Genomic DNA, 22,407 nt, shown 5'->3' with positions numbered 1-22,407 from the left:
TATGGCACTGCAATATGGAAGAGATCAGTTTGTCAGAATGAATCAGCTGAATGTGCTGAAGAATGGCAATAAGCACACATGCACAGCACTAATAGATTGATTAATACTGTAATCAATGTGCTGTGCAACATCCTTGTATAATCTATACCCAGATTCTTCCATCGTTAAAATAATTCTTTCCCATTTCCATTTATGTTTATATACATATATCTTTACACAAATATCGTGATCTCCACCTCAATGGATCTCTTATGGAAGCACCTATAGCATGATATCCTCATAAATACCTAATGAATACCAAATGAATTAATAATGATTTGTGAATCATAAATACAATTTAGAGTCTTTTAAACAAAAATAGTGTCTTTTTTAACACTCACCTTTCATAAACTATCTCCATCAGAATACGGCCCTAAAATATGAATTTATGCCTTCCAGCCCATCAGCACCATCTACTGCATCTTGACATAATAACACTTAACCAAAATAACCCAAAATTTAGTTTCTCTTTCTACATCTGTCATTCCTGCGTTTTGCTTTTCTTTTTCAGCTACTGCTCCAGCATATCCTAACAAAATGAGTTTTAGTTTGTTGTTGCTTTAACACTATTCGAAAGCATGACTTCATTTTAGAAGAAATTGTGCCCTAGACTTTAACTACTTGAACTCAATTATTGTAGAAGTTTTGAAAATGCTCAAGGTCAAAAACAGATTTGCAGCTTCCTTACTTGAACCTCAAGGGGGAAAAAAATGTTCTTAACACAGTATAAGCTAAGGGCCTAAATTCCATTCCTGCAAAAGGAAAACAACAATAGCCTTTTTCTTTATCTTTGGTCAGGATTAAATAAAAAGACTTGGCTGAGCCCCATCAGGTTATCAAGTAACGCCTAGACTTTCAATATGTTCCTCCCACGTAATACACTCATAATGTAACTCCTTCTGAGACAGAGGGCTCCCTTCAGAGCCCTAAATGCCATCTGGATGGAGGATTACCCCGTTTGATAAAAAGCTAGAGACTTGCTAACTGTCTTCATACCAAATAACAGCAACATATCTTTCTCTTCCTCTTTCCTTCCACTCCACCTCCCATGCCAAAGTAAATTATTTCTTACAGTCCTTCTACCACTTTTTTATCCGTCTGCAGATGTTTCTGTTACTTTGTACTAGACATACTCTGTTACTAATAAGATGAACCAAATTTCACCCCCAGTCGCTTCAGGTTTACACTGGTGTGACACCAGTGTCTTCAGTGGAGTTATTCTAGAATTACACTTATGCATCTGAGAGCAGAAACTGGCCTCAGAAACTCATGTTTGGGTGCTAACTGTTGTGTTACCAATCACATGGTACCTAATCTTGTTTGAGCTGATGGTGACTACTAAAGTCATTGTGATTAGGTGAAAGAAAGCAAGAAACATGTAAGAAGATACTATTCATTCCTGTAATAATTACTAAAATAATAAACCATGTCCCAGATCTGTCACCCTGATTCACACTGTCCTTTATTCCACAAGTAGTCCCTTAGTATGAATACAGGTGGCACAATTGTGTCTAGGGTGAGTTGGTTAGGCAGTCAGCTCTCCTGTTCCATCTAGCATAAGGGGTAATACGTGCGTACATTCTGTCTGCCTGGGCTTAATAAATGGGACCTGCTTTATTTTGTAGACGGTCAATAACTTTAAATTGTGTTGTCTTTTAGGAGAATCTGATACACAAGCCATAGATTTAAAAAAATAGTTCTGTTGCTAGCTGGGCTCATAGTTAGAAATGAACTCCACAACATAATACAGTAGCATACTGATCTATCAGGGCAAAAAAAAATCCACAGTTATACATAGTATATATTTTCCTTCTCATTTGGAAGACTCTACTATAATGTAATTTCTGAAATTCCATTATAACTTTATTAAATGATGATTTAAAGTTTCCATCCAAATTCCTAAGCACATATTCCTTATTAATGTATGTCATTCCTGTTTAAGTCTTGGTTTGTTTGCTTGTTTGTTTCTTTGATTGTTTCTTTGTTTGGGGGTTGGTTGCCAGTGCTTACCATTTCGAGATAAATATTATTTTTAGGCAGACAGCAGAGTAAGAAAAAAGCCAGGAAACTGAGAAATTTACTACTGTATCTTTCAAACACACAAGCAAGGCAAGCTAATTTTTGAAGTGATTTTTTTTATATTAAATATCAGGCATTTATCTTTCTTACAGTCAAAAAGTATCAGCACAGGAGCAGTTTGTTTTCAGTATTTGTCCTTCACACTCTCCCCTGCAGTCTCTTGATACTTAATATATTCTCTTCTTCTTACTTCCAAGTCCTCTTTTACCTGTCCATCAACCCTCTAGACCGCAGATCCAAGCACCATTTCCACTCTTTTTTCTTTTCTCCTAGACGAAAGGAGGCTGTGTGTTTGATCCTTTTCACTGCAGTAAGAAGAAATGGGGCTTTAATGGCTTTAATAAAACCTTAATCCTATAGTCCAATGTTAAGTTACCCTTTCCATACATTACATGCAGTTGTGTTAGAACTTGTTCTCCACAAAAGGTGCAATTTTCCTATTTTAGTCATCAGTTAAATTTTTAATATTCATTAATATTAGATATTTTGGCTATAGTGCATACATTGAAAGGATTGTCACTATGAATCAGGAGTTTACATGAAGCAGTCGTAGCTTTAAGCTTAAATGCTTCACTAAAAAAGGTTTCAGGACTAAGTGGTGCAATACTTAGCATACTTCCAAATGTCAGAGGTATATTTATTAGTTAATATTACACATTTTAAAACACTTTTGTTGTATATATTATAAATTATGGGCCAGATCCTCATCTGGTGCAAATTAGCATAATGGCACTAAAGTTAATGGAGCAACACTGATTTACATCAGTTGAGGATCTGGCCCTATATCCTTTGAAGTTATCTGTATAATATATTTTCAGAATAACTAGAGACGAGCTTTATCTCCTGTTGTGCTTTTTCAGGGGACTGGAGTTGATTGTAAGTGTTCTTAGTTTTACAGAAGGAAAAGTAGGGGCCAGATGTGAGTAAACTGTAGGAGTCTCAACCAGAGGGAGTTTCTGAAGGAACTAGAGAAGAAATGATCATAACAACTCCAGACAAAAAGGATATCAGAAGTTGTCAATATTTCCCTTCCTACAAAGGTCCTTCAAAGGTTTAGGGATCTATCGCGCTCACTTGTCATCCCATTATTGATGCAGAGCTGGAAGGGTGAGGATATTTTTGCTAATGACATTGGCTGTAGTAATGCATGGGACAGGATGCTGTATGTGGTGACTGACAGAGACTAATTTGGAATGAAAAGGAAGATGTGAGAGGTGAAAAACTTGACCTGATGCCTTCCAAAGACCAGAACTTGTCGGCTGTGCTCAAAGATAACCACAGTAGGAGAAAATGACTCTAGAACACAGCTGGTTCAGAAATGGTTTTCCCATTCCACAAGAACTTCCACAATTTCAAAAGTTTTCCCATTTCTCAGTGGGACAAAATGTGGATCTTTCAAAAATGTTTGTGAAATGTGAGACTCACCCCTACAAGACTAATAGTCTGAAAAGCACTCACCTGGGAGTCAGGACAAATGATTCAGAGCAGGGACTTGAACCTGCCTATTGGTTATTCTGTAGCAAGTCTTCCACAATCTCTTCTGTTGGAGCTGTTCCACTTTGCATAAATACTATTCTTTGGAACATGGACTTGACCGTTAGTCTGCCACGTCCCAGCTGAGTGCCCGAACTACTAGGCGATAGAATTGTTTTGTTAAGCTTAATGGGAAGAGGACAACCTAGGTTCAAGTCCCTGATCTGAAGAAGGACAAGCAGGAACGTAATCCTAGTTATCCCCTATTCCAGCTGAGTGCCATAACCAGCAGGCTATTTGCTGTAGAGTCTCTCTCACTCTCTGGTTTTGAGCAGGAATTCCACCAGGAGCCTAAGAAATCTTCTTGGCAAAACCACCCCTTTTGTGGGAAAAGTTTCAGGTTTCATGGGGTAGCATTTTCTGACAAAAACCTGTTTCATCAGAAAAATTCCAAAGCAGCTCTACTCTTAAATGAATCTTTGGGATGTTCCTTGGCCTCTGTAGATGTTCCTCAACTTGTCTTCCCAACAAACCCACTAACTTCCCTGCTCCCCAGTCAATCTTTTTAGCCCTCTGTCCAACCCACCACCTTCCCCTGGCAATTTTCACCTACTATATGTTCCGCAGAGGGGACGGGGCATGGCCAATTGGTGTAAGTTAGAACCCTAGGGGGCTGCACTAACTTTTGATGGAACTAGAGACAATCAGACCTATGCGTCCCTGATGCCCCCCACACATTCTATACCACATAGATCTTGGCACAGGACAGTATCTGCCCTATAATATTTACTAAGCTTACGGTTGTTGAAAATTGATGATAACTCTATGATTAATTGTACAGCACCCTAAGACATGCTTTTCAAGGATACTACATAAAAACAGCTGATGGTTATTATCTGAGATTCTTTGCACTATCTGCATTGTGTATATTTTCAATATTTGTTCTGGGAGTGTACTAAACATAAAGCACATTGGTCAGTGAAGCCTAAATATCCCCTTTTTTCAGTTGACTTCTCCCTTTTACTTGTAATATTAATATTATGAATTGTCTGATTTTTTTCCCTTTAAAAAACAACTTGCATATCTGCCCATAGCAAAAATTGTTTAACTCAAGCTTTTACTGTTCTGACAACTCTTCCTTATTTCAATGCCACCCAGATTGTTACTGAACTAATTGACTTGGAATAATTCCCTTTTCGTATCTGCACCAAATTATTTGAGTTGTATTCCTGCAACTCACTGGACTTGTTCAAATGTTATAGATTTGCTCATTTTCCATATGTAGCCTCCAAAGCCTCAGAACAGGGTCTACAGGATGCAATATGTCAATGAAAAGTATAATTAGGGTCTTGGACTTAAAGATGCTTTTAGAACTTACATAAAATGGGTTTTGTGTTCTTAATCGGGGGCGGGGGGGACACCCTCCACCTGCACAACAGTCTGTGCTTAGGAGACATCCAGCGCTGGAACAGCCAGGGGCATCAGATCACAGATGAGCTGCATTGGCAGACTTAGGTGATGAACTCAGCACTTGCCTCTGTTTTGCTTGACTCCAGCCAATACTATTAGCCTTATGTTTTGAGAAGCCCTCAAAATAATTGTGAACCAGTAATGTTAGTGAGTATGGACAGAAGTGACTACAGCATTGGGTAAATCGAGCTTCTGATGCAAAAGGTTAAAACACAAAAGTATCCTAAAAATAATATTGTTAAGCATCTGACAAAACCTACAAAAGTGCAGCAATTCAAAGTAAGATCTCCTGAACCAAAAAGTCTATTATTCACACAGCTTTAGTGTTAATAGGCGATTCAGAATTTTTTTTATTTATTTTTTTTATTTCTGATCAAGCCAAAAATGAAACTTTTAGCAAATCTAAAGTTTTAAAAATTAGGATAACATTTTTATAAATGAAACATTTCATAAAACCTGAAAAATTTTGGTTTGAACTTGAGCATTTTAAATTTTTTTTGAATGGTGAATAAAACTAAAGGAAATTTTGAAATGAAATGTCATTTTTCAACAAAAAAAATCCCCAAAATGTTTTGTTTCAAAATGTGAAAATGATTTTTTTTATTTTTAAATTTTTTTTTTAGATTTTTTTCTTTTAACCAAAAAAATTTGACATGAATTTACAAAATGTTTGGTGTAATGAAATCTGCATTTTTGGTGGGAGGGGGAAAAAGTGTTGTGAAAGATTTCACACGGCTCTGCGTAAGACATGTCATTGTACTTATTTATGAGCTATGCCTAGCTAACATGAAATACATTAGATCACCCACCTATCTGAGAAGCCTATGTCACATAAAGACAATGAACTGAGAACAGAAGGTGATCTTACTTCACTCTAGAGATATTGGGCTTTATATGGGGGTCAAGTACAGTAGAGAGCAAAATTGCCCCTTCAGCCGAGGATAGCCACACACTATTTCAGTAAAATAGGCTAGAATAGTAGTGACAACTCCTTTATGCAATGTGTAGGAGGCCCCATGCCTCCTGGCATTGGGGCCACCAGATTCACACTATCATAAATACCATGAATTTTTTTGGATGGCCTCCTGTTCCATGTGATGAGTTGAATTCAGCCGTGGGAGAGAATCTGACTCTTGCTATTAATGTTAGTGATCTTTTAGCTCTTTAAATATGGTTACTCTTTTTGTTTTTTCAGTAGTTGCCCCCCATCATGTACGCCTTAACCTGGGTATACTGTAGTCCTGGGGACTTCCCTTTCTACAAAGCAGTCAAGAGGCATCTCTGCCATTGCCAGTTTGAGTAGAGGTTTATAGGAATTTTCACCCTGTAAATGTGTTTCTTACCTCTTCGCTATCTGAGTTATCCTGCTGTGATGAAAGTGTGGAGACACGTACATAGACCCCCAGGGTTATTTATGGGGATAAATCCTAAGACCGGCAGCACAAGCACCTACCATTTGTGCTAAAGTAGCAACTCTGTTAGCTGTTGATAATTAGCAGGCTCTGATCCTTGCTGTGGGCAGTAGAGATGGGCAAAACTTTTTTTGGCAAAACTTGTTTTTGGTGAAAAATGCAGATTCAGTGACACCAAAACATTTCATGAATATGTGTCAATCTATCCAATTGTTTTGGTTTGAAAACAAACAAACAAAAACAACCCCTAAAAAAATTCCAATTCCCCTCCCCGAACATTTCATTTTGACATTTTCAAATGTTTGTATACCTGTGCAGGTATAGATGCTACCAAATCAGAATTATCTACTCACTAGCACTAGTGGTAGCATTTTATATCCACTTTGCCCAAAGGTGTAAATGACTTCACAAGGTACATGAGATTGAAAAATCAGTAAAGCCTCAGATCTTGAAAATAGAAACTGGGTACTTGGATTACTGCAAATCGATAACCACAAGTATTAACCTAAATGATCACTTTAGCACACACACAGACTTAATCTCTCTGTTAAGTGCTAATGTAAAGAGCTGCAGAGAGAAAGCCATTTGCAGTGTAGCACAAGAAGTTTTATCGGTCCTACAAACTCAAGAAGGAGTTTTGGTACATATTCTGGAGTACATATTCTACAAAGCAGTCAAGAGGCATCTCTGCCATTGCCAGTTTGAGTAGAGGTTTATAGGAATTTTCACCCTGTAAATGTGTTTCTTACCTCTTCTGGGTACATAATTTCATATATAAAATAGTTCTTAGTATTTTAGACGTCACTTTATTGCCACAAGAGACTAAAAGGGCTTTAAGACCGTAGCTGCAATACAACTGTTTCTGAAAATCTAATGGTTTCCAGCTATAAATTACCACTTCTCCAGTATTCTTTTTATGCCCTCACCACTGAGCAGGTAGATAAATGTCAGGTCATCGTGATTTTAGTAACAGTTAGGAAAACCTAATGTTTCCTCTATTTTGGTATAATCAATCTAAAAACAACTTTGCTTTACTAAAACCTAGGGACAAGAAGAAAGAATCATTAAGAGATCTGTCTTATGGATGACCTGCATGCCATAAAGTGATTATTTTGGAAGGAATGACTTATGCTTTGAAAGACTAAGAAATTTAACTGCAGTGAGAAAAAGCGTTGGCAAATGTAATTTACTTTGGAAATAGGAAAGCTTTGAATACTTCTGCCAGGGGAAGAAACAATTACCTAGAACCAGCCAAGCAGCTGTAATTCTTAATTACATTGTAGATTTTTTTCCATGTTGTTCTGCTTAGGACTATTAGAGCTCATTTAGCTGTAGTTTCAACTTTCATTTCTCTTGAAGATTTTGTTTGTACCCATTAATTTCAACTGTCATGAAAGGAATGCAACCATTAACACTGCCAAACTCCCAGTACAAATCTACTAATAAACTTGGGATGTGGCACTGTAATTGTTAAAAGCTTTGACAGAAACCTCTAGTGAGACCATGAAAATTATTAGTTTAAAGCACTTTTACTGGAAAAAGGCCTTTTAGTTACTCATGAGATCAGCTACAGGAGGCCAAGGGATTTCAAAGCAGGTTAACCATTCATAATAATTGCAGAACTACTATTATTCCTCAAAATGAAAGAAACTTTTGTCCCCAGGCTAGTTACTTTTTACTGTGTGAACTTTGAAATTGGATTGGGGACTGAAAACAGGGGTCACAAATCACACTAATTGGACTTAAATAGGCTACCTCTTAAGATGAATAAGAAGATATAATTAAAACTGCATTGGAAGAACAGCTTTAAGAAATAAATACTCGATAGAAAGATTTTTGGAGACCCAGTTCACCATTGTTCTGCACCTTTCATTGTCATTTACAATCAGAATGGTGGCATTTTGCCCTGTCTTTGCACTGGTGTAAATGATGGCAAAAGATGCAGGACAATGGTGAATCTAGCTCTGTATCAAGTTAAAGGGAACATCCAGATTTATTATCACAAGAGGTAAATATTAATAGAAGTGAAACCTGAGATCAGTATTTACACCTCAGAGGACAATAAGATCTTATGTTCACCAAAGCATGAAATCTATGTAGTTATTGTCACAAATATGCTGCATGTTTTCATCAAAAATATCTGGAAATTTCTCCACTATGACAATTAACTCCTTAGATGTAATTTAAATGTTGTTGTTTTTTTTCATTCTCTAAAAGGTAAAGGAAGTTAGAACTCCAGAAAAATATTATTAACCTCTAAGTCAATCAGGGTGCAGCCTTTTGGATAATGTCTACAATCTAACTGGGTAATCTTTTGCAGTCTTCAATATACTTGACCTCAAGGAGAGAAACAATAGAATCTTACTAACATATTACAAGACAGTTTTCAATCATTCATGAATCAGAGTGTTCTTCTTGTATGTAATGATTATCATTATACATTTAAAAAAATGTTTCTAGTGGAAAAAATTGAACTGTGCAATAACTAAAAATGTTTTTCCTCCTTGTTATTGTGGATAACATTCTACTTCAGAAAAAATAACACTAAATATAAAAATAGAATTCTTCTCAACTGAGAAGTTTATCCTGCTGAAGCATTGGCAGATTCCTAAGTGGAGTTAGTGTGGGCCCTCTTAGGTTATTTTTAAGATTACCTTCTGGATATTTTAAGTGTTTAAAGTAAGAGATACATAAGTCCTCTACCCATCTAAGTGTATGTTCTCCCTTGATACTCCAGAGTAGTTAGTTGTTGTTATGGGACTCCATTTACCCATATTTCCAGAGTCACATGGAATTGCCATGTCAAGGCCTTACTTGCAGTCAAAATATTTGGTAACATATGCAACTCTATAAGGGACTGATCCAGCATCTACTGAAGTAAACAGAAACATTCCCATTGACTTCAGTGGGCAATAGATCAGTCCCTAAGACAGCAATCAAGGAGTGGTGTCTTGTCCAGTAATACAGAACTCTGAGTTACTTCTCACTGTGTTTCTGTGGGGACTGACCTATTTAGATTAAATTTGTTTCCTTTATTTATGCACATACATAACTGTGAAGATAACGTGGATTATAAAGTTGCCATGTTATGTTGTAGAAATTGTTATTTATGTTTCTTTATAAGATTTGATAAAGTTGGTACTTAAAAATTAAGATAATTCCTTTTGGGCTTAATTGTGGGGAGGCTGACCCTCTGTGATCCTTGCTGAAAATCCTCAATAACTGAATTCTGGGACTCCATGTGCTTTTCCATGGGAATTGTTTTTAGGCACTAGGAGAAGGGCAGTGAAATAAACTCTAGCCCACCCAAAGGATACACATATTTAACTGAAAGTAAAAATATATAATTCAATAACATATTCCACTTTAGTATCAATGGCAATACACCAAAACACCACTTATATCTTATCAGCTGCTGCTATTTCAGCATAGCATCAAAGCTATATATACTAAAAAATGACCACAGTTTTTTTAGGAGAAACTGCTTTTTAGACTTGCTACCTGCTATCTATGAGGATACTAGGTACCCAATCTCAGTTGTTGGTAAATAGTTCATGAAAAGTAGATCATCTGGAAATCATCTGAAATGCTTCATTAAGCAGAAGAGTTAATACCCCACATATCATTCTGTATCTCAAACTCCATGATTATAAGGGCTAGTTTCAAATCCCTGGAGAAGCATGCATTAAATAGCTATTAAGTAGCATAAAGGGGGAAAGTACTGTAGCTATTTATAACTGAGCTACAACTAAAATTTCAAAGAATTAATTTGAACAAATAAGGCCTAGAATTAAGCCAGGAATTAAACATAAAGATTAATAAAAGCATAACATTGGTTTATATTCATAAAATATATTGTGCAACTTGCACATTTATTACATTTTAAAACCTATTTACAGTCTTCTTATAACGTAATTGTCTAAACAGTGATCCTACCCCTTTCCTTACCTTACCTAAATGGCAGAAGCTGTGGAATCATCAGTTCTGTATATTCTGTGCAGCCCTCTTCGATAGAGGAGCCTATCGTAGTGCCCATCTTTAAAAGGGGGGGAAAGGAGGAGGTGTCAGGGAAATATAGACCAGTCAGCCTGACAAATATCTGGGAAGTTACTAGAGCAATGTATAAAACATTCAATTTGCAAATACCAGGAGGATGAAGGGGTGAGCACTAGCAGCCAGCATGGGTTTACCAAGAGCAAATAATGATTAAAGTGTTGGACAAACTAGTATTTTAATTTCACGTTTTCTGAAGTGTCTCCCAGATTACAAACTTGCCATGTGCCTATAAATTAATAGCTGCTGCTTTCATAATGATATTGTGATTTTCAATGACAGCTAATCTATGAAATAGTGGTGTGATGTGGTAACTGGGATCAGCTTGAGATGGCCATACTACACACACAGTTCACATACACCAACAGATTGCCACTAAAATTCCAATATTAGCCAACAGAAGCAACACAGATATCAAAGTTATTTCCTAATCTAAGGGCTGGAAGAATGAATGACATCTCACATGCTCCTGGGAAACTCTGACTTTTTTAATAGCTGCTATTCTATAAATTAATGTCGCTCATCAATATCTACCCATATCTATATCTGTATGTATAAAGATATAACTAGCTATACATAGAGACACACTCTATATTTTCATACACCTTTTATTCTCAAAGGTGATGAACAATCTTTGCCCTCACCGATGGGTGAATGTTTCTAATGGACAAATTCAGCAAAGACAAACAGGAAATTATTATTGACACATAGTGTGCAACTGTTCCATGAAAATTTTCAGATGAACAAAGCTTGGGAAAGTGAGATTTTTTTGTAGACTCAGTGTGATCTGTGAGGTGACAGAGATGTACACATACACACACACATAGACCACGGATGAAATCCCTGTGAGCCATCAAAAACCATCATTGAGGATAATGTATTATTGTTAATGATCCTATGCTTGCCATATTCCTAGACAGTAAAGTTAATTAATGCTCTAATGTTTCTAACTTTCATTCCTAATAAAGGTTAATAGGAATGCATTGAATGCACTGTTACTGCTTATGCAACATACATGTAGTGTCTGTGCATGTATGGGAGAAACCCAAGAAACAGAAAAGTTACAAGGAGGAGAAACTCATTTATTTTTCTTCTAGGATATTGGTATTCTGATTCCAGTCAATTCATTAGTATTTACAAACTTTATGCCTTGACAATACTTGTTTGTGTAAAATTTTGAACTCTATTATTAATATGACCTATATGAATATGCAACAGGGTGGCATTAGAGATTGTTCATTTCAAGTAACAACAGGGCACAAGATTAACAAGTAGATGAACACTGTATAATTTATTCAATTAAAATTTCACAAGTAGTAAGGAAACAAAAAATATGCTAACTTCAAGAAATGCAAAAGAGATATCCCAATGAATAATGATGAAGATGGTGAGCATCCTCCTCTTGCTAATTTTTGATTAGCGATAAATGTCATATCAGCTTTAGTTGTAGGGAGGAATAACTTCAAGAAAGGATCTAGAGCCAAAATCTATTGTCATTTCTGCTAGTGTAAAGTCAGAGTCATTTCAGAAATTCAGTGGAGTTACTCCAACAATACTCTGGATGTATCTGAGATAAGAATATAGCCTTCGGGACACACAAAGTTTATACAGCATTGTTGAAGAGGCTTTTGTTTTGTGTTTTTGCATATTTGAGTCAAGTATGCATTTTATCTTTTTGATTTCTTATTTTATATTCCAACCCTAAGAACAAGATGCTACTTTTGTAAAAAAAAAAAAAAAAGAAACAGACACACATACATATCTATGAGCTAATCATGAATTTTCCTATAGAATGAATTCCTAATGGAAAAATGCCCTTTTGGCAAAATTGAAATTTCCTACAAGAAAATTCTGCCAGGGAAATCAAAATGATGGTTCCCTACAGGCAGAAGAGAACTTGACAAAAGCCTTTTAGGCAGGCATCTACCAAGTTGGAAAATTCCATTTCAGTTCTCCTGAAATGGATTTTTTCTGGAAAATTTTTGACTTTTTATGCCAATGTGGGAAAATAAGGTGTTTTTTTCTCTCCATAAATATGACATTTTTCAGAGGAAAGCCTTTCCACCCATTTTCAGGACAGCTTTTTCCTATATATACTATTATTACTATATATATTACTACTGGATATTTGCTTAAATACTACTTTGTGCCAGATTCTCTAGTCTGGCTTAGAAGTGTTTATACCTTAGGTGCTTTTGCAGACTCTCAACCCAGGAGTCGATCGGCATTGGCCTAGATCCCCAGCAATGAATTAAAGCAGCGTGATGATTGTTCTAATTTATGTGAGCTGTTCACAGCCCAAAGGTCCTATTTAGGCAGCTGGGGATCACCAGGTAAAGGGATGCCCCTGACCTTTCTCTGAGGCACACTGTCTATGGCTGGGGAATCTCTTGGGGGCTCATTAAGTCAGCCTTCCGGGTCCTTTATGGTTCTATAGAAGCTAAAGCATGACCAAATAGCTGGCCCAAATTCATACTTTGCCTTATTTACTGATGATTTTCCCCCCACTTTTACTATATTTAAAACATTCTGTACCACTACATTAGTAAACTATCATGTTATAAATGAAGTATATAGTGAAAAACGAGTGGGTTTTTTATGTCTTGGAGTCTGTTTTTACCACCTCATTTCCCAGTGCGTGTGCAACAGTATCCTAATATGTTGGCTAATCGTACCAGTGACCCTAAGTCAGTGCTCTGTTGTACTTCAAGTGTTACCCCATGTTGTCAGTTTCTGAGGGCATATTTGGTTCAAATCCTCAGCCAACTTATGTCTGCTGAAGATCTGACCTTTCATTTCTGTAAAGTGCCACGCATACTTATAGTCCTCTATAATTAACAACATACACAGATGTTTACCTGGATATAGCACTATTGATAATATGCTCTCAGGCTGTATCATTTCATGAAAGCAAAAGTATCACAAGTTAATTGAAATGTCACAGACCTACGTTTAACTATATGTAGTCGGTCTCAGGGCCGGCGCAACCCATTAGGTGGTCGCCTAGGGCGCTACAATTTGGGGGGCGGCGACCACGGCGGTATTTCGGCGGCGCTCCTGGTCGGACTCCTTTACCTTCTGGATTGTCTTGTCAATTTCTGTGTTTAGTTTGACTTTGGTAAGCAGAATATTTTTGTTAGATAAAGGGCATATTTCCCATCACCCAGAATATACTGTCAAGCATGTAAGCCAGTAGACTGACTCAGCAGAAAAAAAACACAGTCAGCAAAGTCTCTGTCTCAAGGGCTAGTGCTTATAGCAAGAAAATAAAAGAAGATAATTAACCTAACTAGAAAATAAATAGGAAAATCACTCTAGTTTAGGATTCAGACCAATTCTATGACTCTTCTATATCTGATCCTATGCCACCTCGGGGAGGGATAGCTCAGTGGTTTGAGCATTGGCCTGCTAAATTCAGGATTGTGAGTTCAGTTCTTGAGGGGGCCACTTAGGGATCTGGGGCAAAAATCTTTCAGGGATGATACTTGGTCCTGCTATGAAGATAGGGGACTGGACTCAATGACCTTTCAAGGTCCCTTCCACTTCTATGATTCTCAAATAGATTTTCTTCACTCTATCTTCCAAACAGCCCCTCTTATGTGGGGGCCTGCCGTATTTCCACTGATGTCATTGGAACACTTCACAGTGATGTCAGTGGTGCAAGAAAAAGGCAGTAGATCTCTCTCTGAAATATGTGCAAGGTGATGGAGGAAGCTGATCTGAAGTTAATGCTTTGCTCACTAGGACCAGTGGAGGCTCAAATGAAGTTAACTCCTTGACTAGCAGGCACCTTCATGCCCCTTTCTTTAAGGAAATTGTTGTTTCAGATGGATGCTTCTCAATTCATTCTTTCTTCATAAAATCCCAGAGCAGTTAATAGGATACTTTTATATAAAGCTTTTAATTATCTGATCTTTATAAGGAAAGTCCATCTATTTATAGATCCAACTATAACATAAGAATGCCCATACTGGGTCACACCAATGCTCCATCTAGCCCAATATCTGATAGAGACTGGTGCCAGAGGCTTCAGCAGGAATTTACAGAACAGGGCACTTTCTCGAGTGATCCATCCTCTGTTGCCCTGATTCAGCTTCTGGCAGTCAGAGGTTTAGGGGCACCTAGCATATAGGGTTGCAGCCCTGACCATTTTGCCTAATAGCCAACTTTTTAAATTCTTTTTTTGAAGACAGTTATTCTTTTGGCCTTCGCTACATCCTCCTGAAACAAGTTCCACAGGTTGACTGTGTGTTGTATGAAGAAGTACTTCCTTATGTTTGTTTTAAACCTCCAGCCTATTAATTTCATTGGGTGACCCTGAATTCTTATGTTGTATGAAGGGGTAAATAACCTGCCTATCCACTTTCTCCACGCCATTCATGATTTTATAGACCTCTATCCTATCCCCCTCCGCCCGCAGTCGTCTCTTATCTAAAATGAATAGTCCCAGTCTTTTTTTAATCTCTCCTCATATAGAATCTGTTCCATCCCCCTAATTATTTTTGTGGCCCCTCTCTTTACTTTTTTCAATTCTCTTCTGAGACAGGGCAACCAGAACTGCATGCAGTATTCAAGGTGTGGGCATACCATAGAATCATAGAATTGTAGGATTGGAAGGGACTTTGAGAGGTCTTCTAGTCCAGCCTCCTGTACTCAAGGTAGGACTAAGTATTATCTAGAGCATCCCTGACAGATTTCTGTCTAACCTGTCTTAAAAATCCCCAGTGATGGAGATTCAACAACCTCCCTTGGCAATTTATTCCAGTGCTCACCTAGTTCAAGTTTTTCCTAACATCCAACCTAAAGCGCCCTTGCTGCAATTTAAACCCATTGTTTCTTGTCCTATCCTCAGAGGTTAACAAGAATTATTTGTCTCCCTCCTCCTTGTAACAACCCTTTCTGTACTTGAAAACTGTTATGATGTCCCCTCTCAGTCTTCTCTTCTCCAGACTAAACAAACCCAATTTTTTAAGCTTCCCTCATACGTTTTCTAGACCTTTAATCATTTTTGTTGTTCTCTAATTTGGCCCATTGTTCCAGAAATGTGGCACCCAGAACTGGACACAATACTCTAACTGAGGCTTTATAAACGCAGAATAGAACAGAAAAATTACTTCTTGGGTCTTGCTTACAGTACTGCTGCTAATACATCCCAGAATGATGTTTGCTTTTTTTGCAATAGGGGAGTTACATTGCTGACTCATATTTAACTTGTGATCCACTATGACCCTGAGATTCCTTTCTGCATTACTCCTTCGCAGGCAATCATTTCCCATTTTGTAGCTGTGCAACTGATTGTTCCTTCCTAAGTGGAATACTTTGCATTTGTTGTTATTGAATTTCATCTTATTCACTTCAGACCATTTCTCCAGTTTGTCAAGACCATTTTGAATTTTAATTCTATCCTCCAAAGCACTTTGCAACACCTCCAACTTGGTATCAGCCACAAACTTTATAAGTGTCTTTATGCCATTATCTATTATTGATGAAGCTATTGAACAGAACCTGACCCAGAACTGATCCCAGCAAGACCCCACTCGATATGCTTTTCCAGCTTGACTCTGAACCACTGATAACTACTCTGTGGGAATAGTTTTCCAACCAGTTATGCACCTACCTTATAGTAGCTCTATCTGTGTAGTATTTCCCTAGTTTGTTTATGAAAAGATCATGTGAGACAGTATCAAAATCCTTAATAAAATCAAGATATACCACATCTACCACATTGTCCCTATCCACAAGGCTTGTTACCTTGTCAAAGAAAGCTATTAGGCTGGTTTGATGTGATTTGTTCTTGACAAATCCATGCTGTTACTTATCACCTTATTATCTTCTAGATGTTTGCAAATTGATTGCTTAATTATTTTTCCTGGTACTGCTCAGTTAAGGTCAGTAATTCCCCAGGTTGTCCTTATCACCTTTTTAGAGATTGGCACTATATTTGCCCTTTTCCAGTCCTTGTAATCTCTCCCATCTTCCATGACTTTTTGAAGATAATTGCTAATGGCTCAGATATCTCCTCAGTCACCTCCTTAAGTATTCTAGGATGTATTTCATCAGGCCCTGGTGACTTGAAACCATCTAACTGGTCTAAGTAATTTTTAACTTGTTCTTTCCCTATTTTAGCCTTTGACCCTACCTCGTTTTCATAGGCATTTATTAAGTTAGATGTCCAATTGCTACTAAACTTTTTTGTGAAAACTGAAACAAAAAAGTCATTTAGCACTTCTGACATTTGCACATTTTCTGTTATTGTTTATCACCCAGCATTGAGTAATGGGCCTACCCTGTCCTTGGTCTTCCTTTGGCTTCTAATGTATTTGTAGAATAATTTCTTGTTACCCTTTTTCTAGCTAGTTTATGGATTTCTATAGTGACATTATGAATGATATTTATGGCATTGTATTTTTATCATGGCATTATGATATTTTCTGTCATTAAATATCCTTTCTTAATGGTTCCTAACATTCTGTTAGCTTTTCTGACTGCCACCTCACATTGAGCCGATGTTTTCAGAGAACTATCCACAATGACTCCAAGATCTTTTTCTTGAGTAGTAACACCTAATTTAGCCCCCATCATTTTTAAGTATAGATGGGATTATGTTTTTCACTGTGCATGATGTTGCATTTATCAACATTGAATTTCATTTTTTTTTTGCCCCATCACCAGTTTTGTGAGATCCATTTGTAACTCTTTGCAGTCTGCTTTGTACTTAGCTATCTTGAGTAAATTGGCCAGCTCACTGTTCTCACCTTTTCCAAATCATTTATGAATATATCGAACAGCACAGGTCGCACTACAGATCCTTGGGGTACCCTGCTATTTATCTCTCTCTGCTATGAAAATTAATTGTTTATTTCTATCCTTTGTTTCCTATCTTTTATCCAGCTACTGATCCACAAAGGGACCTTCCCTTTTATCTCATGACTACTTACTTTGCTTAAGACCCTTTTTTCATTGATGGATATATTGAACAGCACCAGTCCCAGTTTTTGCAGGGTATCACAGTTTGGAGTGCAAATACGGAGCAGTGAGGGGTTGTGTCACTGTCTTCCCCATATTTTGGGTGCATCACAATGTTTGTGAGCAGCCCAGCTCCCAACCTGGGCTGCTCACAACTACCCTATCAGCCTGCAGATCACACCGTGGGTGTTTGTGTGCTAGACAGCTCTGGTTCAGCAGTTTTGATCCCAGCATCCTGTAAACAACCCCAGAGCAGCTTCCACCATCCTTGATTACTACTTGCAGGGTGACCCCAACACACTCCCAATACTGAATTTCCCCAAAACCAGGTGTCCTGAAGTGTTCCGCCCTCTCCTAGATAGCTCAGAGAAATCATACATTTTGTTTGCTCCTTTAAAAACACAAAAGCACATCACAGATTATTAGCTTAACTGGGAATAAATACACCCTTCCCTTTAAATGCAGCATTGAGTTGGTTTATGGTAAAAATGAATTAAATGTATTAACAACATGTACATATGGTTAAGTGAGTTCAAGTATAAGGAATGAAGATAGAAAAGTGACAGGTAAAACATAACAAAATATGCTTCTAAATGTTTAAAACTTAATCTAGCAAGATACAGGCTTTGTTGAGGATGGTTTCTCTCAACAGTCATTTTTCCTCCAAGCCATATCTAACTTTCCCTCGCTCAAGACCTTCCACAAAAGTACAAGGTATTGGTGTCTCTTGTCTTCTTAGGTGAAAGATCTTTGCCTAAGCAGGTTTCTCTCTTATATTCAGTTCCAGAGACTTCAACACCAACCCCCACCTTGGTTGAAGGACCAATCTTTTTCAGCTTGCAAGAGTTCTGGCCTCTTGTGTCTGTCCAGTGATGGATGCCAAAGATGACTTCCATCCTTGCTTATATCTCCCAAAGTTAAATGACCTTGCTTCAAGAGGCAGGATAATCTCATGCTGTTCTTCCCTTCTTGTAAATGGGGCTTCCATTGTTTCTGATTCCACCATGCTTAATTTACATAGGAGACATGTAAATAGCTGTGACATACCCTTCCGTCTGGGCAAACTAAATAGCCTAATATCAATAAGTTTCCATAATTACTTATGTAGTGTTAATGCATACATTTCACAGTGATATTAATCATCAGTGTGTCATTAGCTTTCAGAAAATACCACACTCAGTACACTTTTATAATACAGTAATATTGCATTGCAACTAGTTGCTTCTCACTTGAAGTTCAGGCCTTCCCTCCGCCCCCATCTTTATAGAGCAGGGAACTTTTCAAATGGATTCTTCCAAGAAGTGAAACTCAGATCAAGCTTCTCTCTGCTGCTGGGTGTAGATGCCATGCTATCTTCTAGTGTGAAGTTTGCCTCCAGCCCTTGATAGTTTCATGGGTCTGTTTACTGATTAGATTAAATTGAGGTAAACACACATTCCTTTGTTTAGGATAGATCTGTTTAACAACACCACTCACACACCTAGTTTGAGCACATTTTAGTTCTTATACCAGCATGTGTCCACAGCTCTTTATGCCCATCACGTACATACATGACAGCCACACTGGCCGTTGCTGGAGCGGCTCTGCAGCCAGCCACTCAGGCAGTCCCACAGCCAGCCACACTGGCTGCTGCTCTGGCAGCCCTAGGCAGCTGGCCCTGGGGACCGCCTGAGCAACAGCCGATGTGGCTAGCCCCAGGGACTCAGCGGTCCTGGGGTGGCTTGAGCAGCTGCTGGATCCCCAGAACTCCCCCCTCTTGGCAGCAGCCGGACTAGTGGGCCCCCCAGGGTTTCCCCCTCTTGGCAGCAGCCGGAACAGCAGCAGGCCCCCCGGAGCTTCTCCCTCCAAGCGGTGGCTAGAGTGGCAGTCCCCCACCGGGGGTCCTCCTTCAATGGGAGCCAGAGCAGCAATGTGTCCCCTAGGGTTCCCCTCCTGTAGCGGGCCCCCGGCTTCCTTCCCCCCATACCCTCACTCCCAAGATTCAGTCATGACTATTTTTAGTATAAATCATGGACAGGTCAGGGGCCTTGATTTTTTGTTTTTGCCTATGACCTGTCCATGAGTTTTTCTAAAATTACTCGTGATTAAATCGTAGCCTTATTAAGGATCAGTGAGTTATTAATTTTCAAATCATAGAATCATAGAAGATTAGGGTTGGAAAAGATCTCAGGAGGTCATCTAGTCCAACCCCCTGCTCAAAGCAGGACCAACCCCAGCTAAATCATCAAATGATACATCACTAGGCATATTTTATACCAAGATTATTACAACAGTGTGTAGGGTGTGAACGCAGGGATGCTTAGTGTCACACGTACTAGTCCTTGGGGGACCTTGCCATTACCTCGCACTACTGTGAAAACTGAGCATTTATTCCTACCCTTTGTTTCCTATCTTTTAACCAGTTACTAATCCATGAGAGGACCTTTCCTCTTATCCCATGACTGCCTACTTTGCTTAAGAGCTTTTGCTGAGGGTTTTTGTCAAAGATTTTATGAAAGTCTGAATACAAGGCATAATACTAATACAACTGGTAAAATCTGCATATAATGTTTTATTTGCATGAACATAGCCTGTAGACAACAGTTACTGCTAAGGATAATTGCGAGAGATTCAGGAGGAACAGACTATACTGCTATTAGGTCAGCTACTAAAAAAATATACTGCACCACATCTGATAATAATCATTTCTCCATCATCTAACTCTTATGCATTCAGCTAAATAGAACTAGCAGGACTATCTCCAATAATGTCATTTAGTGATTCCTAATATTGTTACAAATTTAATTCATTTTTATCCAATCTGAATATGACTGTTCAATATCTTCATTAACAACTTAGATATTGGCATAGAAAGTACGCTTATTAAGTTTGTGGTTGATACCAAACTGGGAGGGATTGCAACTGCTTTGGAGGATAGGGTCATAATTCAAAATGATCTGGACAAATTGGAGAAATGGTCTGAGATAAACAGGATGAAGTTTAACAAAGACAAATGCAAAGTGCTCCACTTAGTATGGCAGAAAGGGATCTAGGGGTTATAGTGAACCACAAGCTAAATATGAGTCAACAGTGTGATGCTGTTGCAAAAAAAGCAAACATGATTCTGGGATGTATTAACAGGTGTGTTGTGAGCAAGACACGAGAAGTCATTCTTCCGCTCTACTCTGCTCTGGTTAGGCCTCAGCTGGAGTATTGTGTCCAGTTCTGGGCACCGCATTTCAAGAAAGATGTGGAGAAATTGGAAAGGGTCCAGAGAAGAGCAACAAGAATGATTAAAGGTCTTGAGAACATGACCTATGAAGGAAGGCTGAAAGAATTGGATTTGTTTAGTTTGGAAAAGAGAAGACTGAGAGGGGACATGATAGCAGTTTTCAGGTATCTAAAAGGGTGTCATAAGGAGGAGGGAGAAAACTTGTTCACCTTAGCCTCTAAGGATAGAACAAGAAGCAATGGTCTTAAACTGCAGCAAGGGAGGTCTAGGTTGGACATAAGGAAAAAGTTCCTAACTGTCAGGGTGGTTAAACACTGGAATAAATTGCCTAGGGAGGTTGTGGAATCTCCATCTCTGGAGATATTTAAGAGTAGGTTAGATAAACGTCTATCAGGGATGGTCTAGACAGTATTTGGTCCTGCCATGCGGGCAGGGGACTGGACTCGATGACCTCTCAAGGTCCCTTCCAGTCCTAGAATCTATGAATCTACGAATATGTTTGCATTGTATAGCCTGTGTCTTATTTAGATTGCAAAATCCTTGGGGTGCTAGGTAGAGAATGCAAAGTCCTTGGGGCAGCGTTCTTCTCTGCTGGAAGAGCTCCAGGAATATCTTTATTTGATAAATAATCAATAATCATCAACATTTATGATAAATAATGTTGTTCAGTTCATATCTTTTAGCCTCTCTTTATATGGATCTGCATTGAAAGTTCAGAATCTGGTATTAGGTGGTAATTTTTAATTCTGTCATTACAAACGCCTCAGCTTCTGTAGAATTCTGCTGCCTGGTGTCTTGTACCTTTATTTTTACATACAAATATCACCTTGAGATTACTACAGTTTTCTACAGAACATCTTAATGCTAGAGATTTCAATAAATTCAAGTTTTTCCTCCCAGAATTATTACCTATTTCGAATACCTGATTTATCTTACCTTCATTTGGTATGTTCTTCAATGGCCTTGGGATGGTATTTGCATTATTTCTAAGACTCTATGGTTATGCACATGCTTTTTAAAAAAGAAAAAAAAATCTTTTCTTATACTTTGTACTCTTTTAATTCCAAAATGCACATTGAAACCAAGTTTAGAATTTGTTCATTTTATATATCCAGCATGTGGAAATCTAGAATCCTCTCCAGTTTTTAGGTAGAGGGTGAAGAGGCCAAAAGTGAGGGGTAGATCCACAAAGGGGACTGTCAAAGTTAGACTCAGGACTCATAGTTTGTCAGACCACTCTGTTTTATTAGCCCAGCGCTCTGCTAATACATTCAGATAATGTGAGCCTCCATGCAAGATTCAAACAGTCTTATTTATACAGATAAAAGGGTGCAAACTAAACAAAGGGACAGAGAGAGCAAAAAATTGTAAAATATGCATGGAGCACAATATGCATAACCTGCTTCCTTGTTAACTCTTATCGATCTAAGACTAATGCTTCACCAATTGCCCTTAAGTGGCAAGTTAAGCAGTTAATGTCTGCTTTCCTGCCCCCCTGGCTTGCAGCATTTCTCATTTCTACTTAAAGGTACATACAGCATTCTTTAATTCATTCTATTTCTTTAATATAATTCATTTCACTTTCACAATCCCTCCTTTTGGTCAAGCTTACGCAAAGACCAACAATTACTGGGTTCCACATATTAATAGTTCTTTATCTCTTCATTCATCAGTGATATTTAACATCATCATATTAGCACTCTG

The sequence above is a fragment of the Malaclemys terrapin genome, chromosome 5 (assembly GCF_027887155.1).
Source record: "Malaclemys terrapin pileata isolate rMalTer1 chromosome 5, rMalTer1.hap1, whole genome shotgun sequence".
In the NCBI taxonomy this organism is placed as follows: domain Eukaryota; kingdom Metazoa; phylum Chordata; order Testudines; family Emydidae; genus Malaclemys; species Malaclemys terrapin.
The sequence above is the reverse complement of the archived record's forward strand: the minus strand, read 5'-3'. Positions refer to the sequence as shown.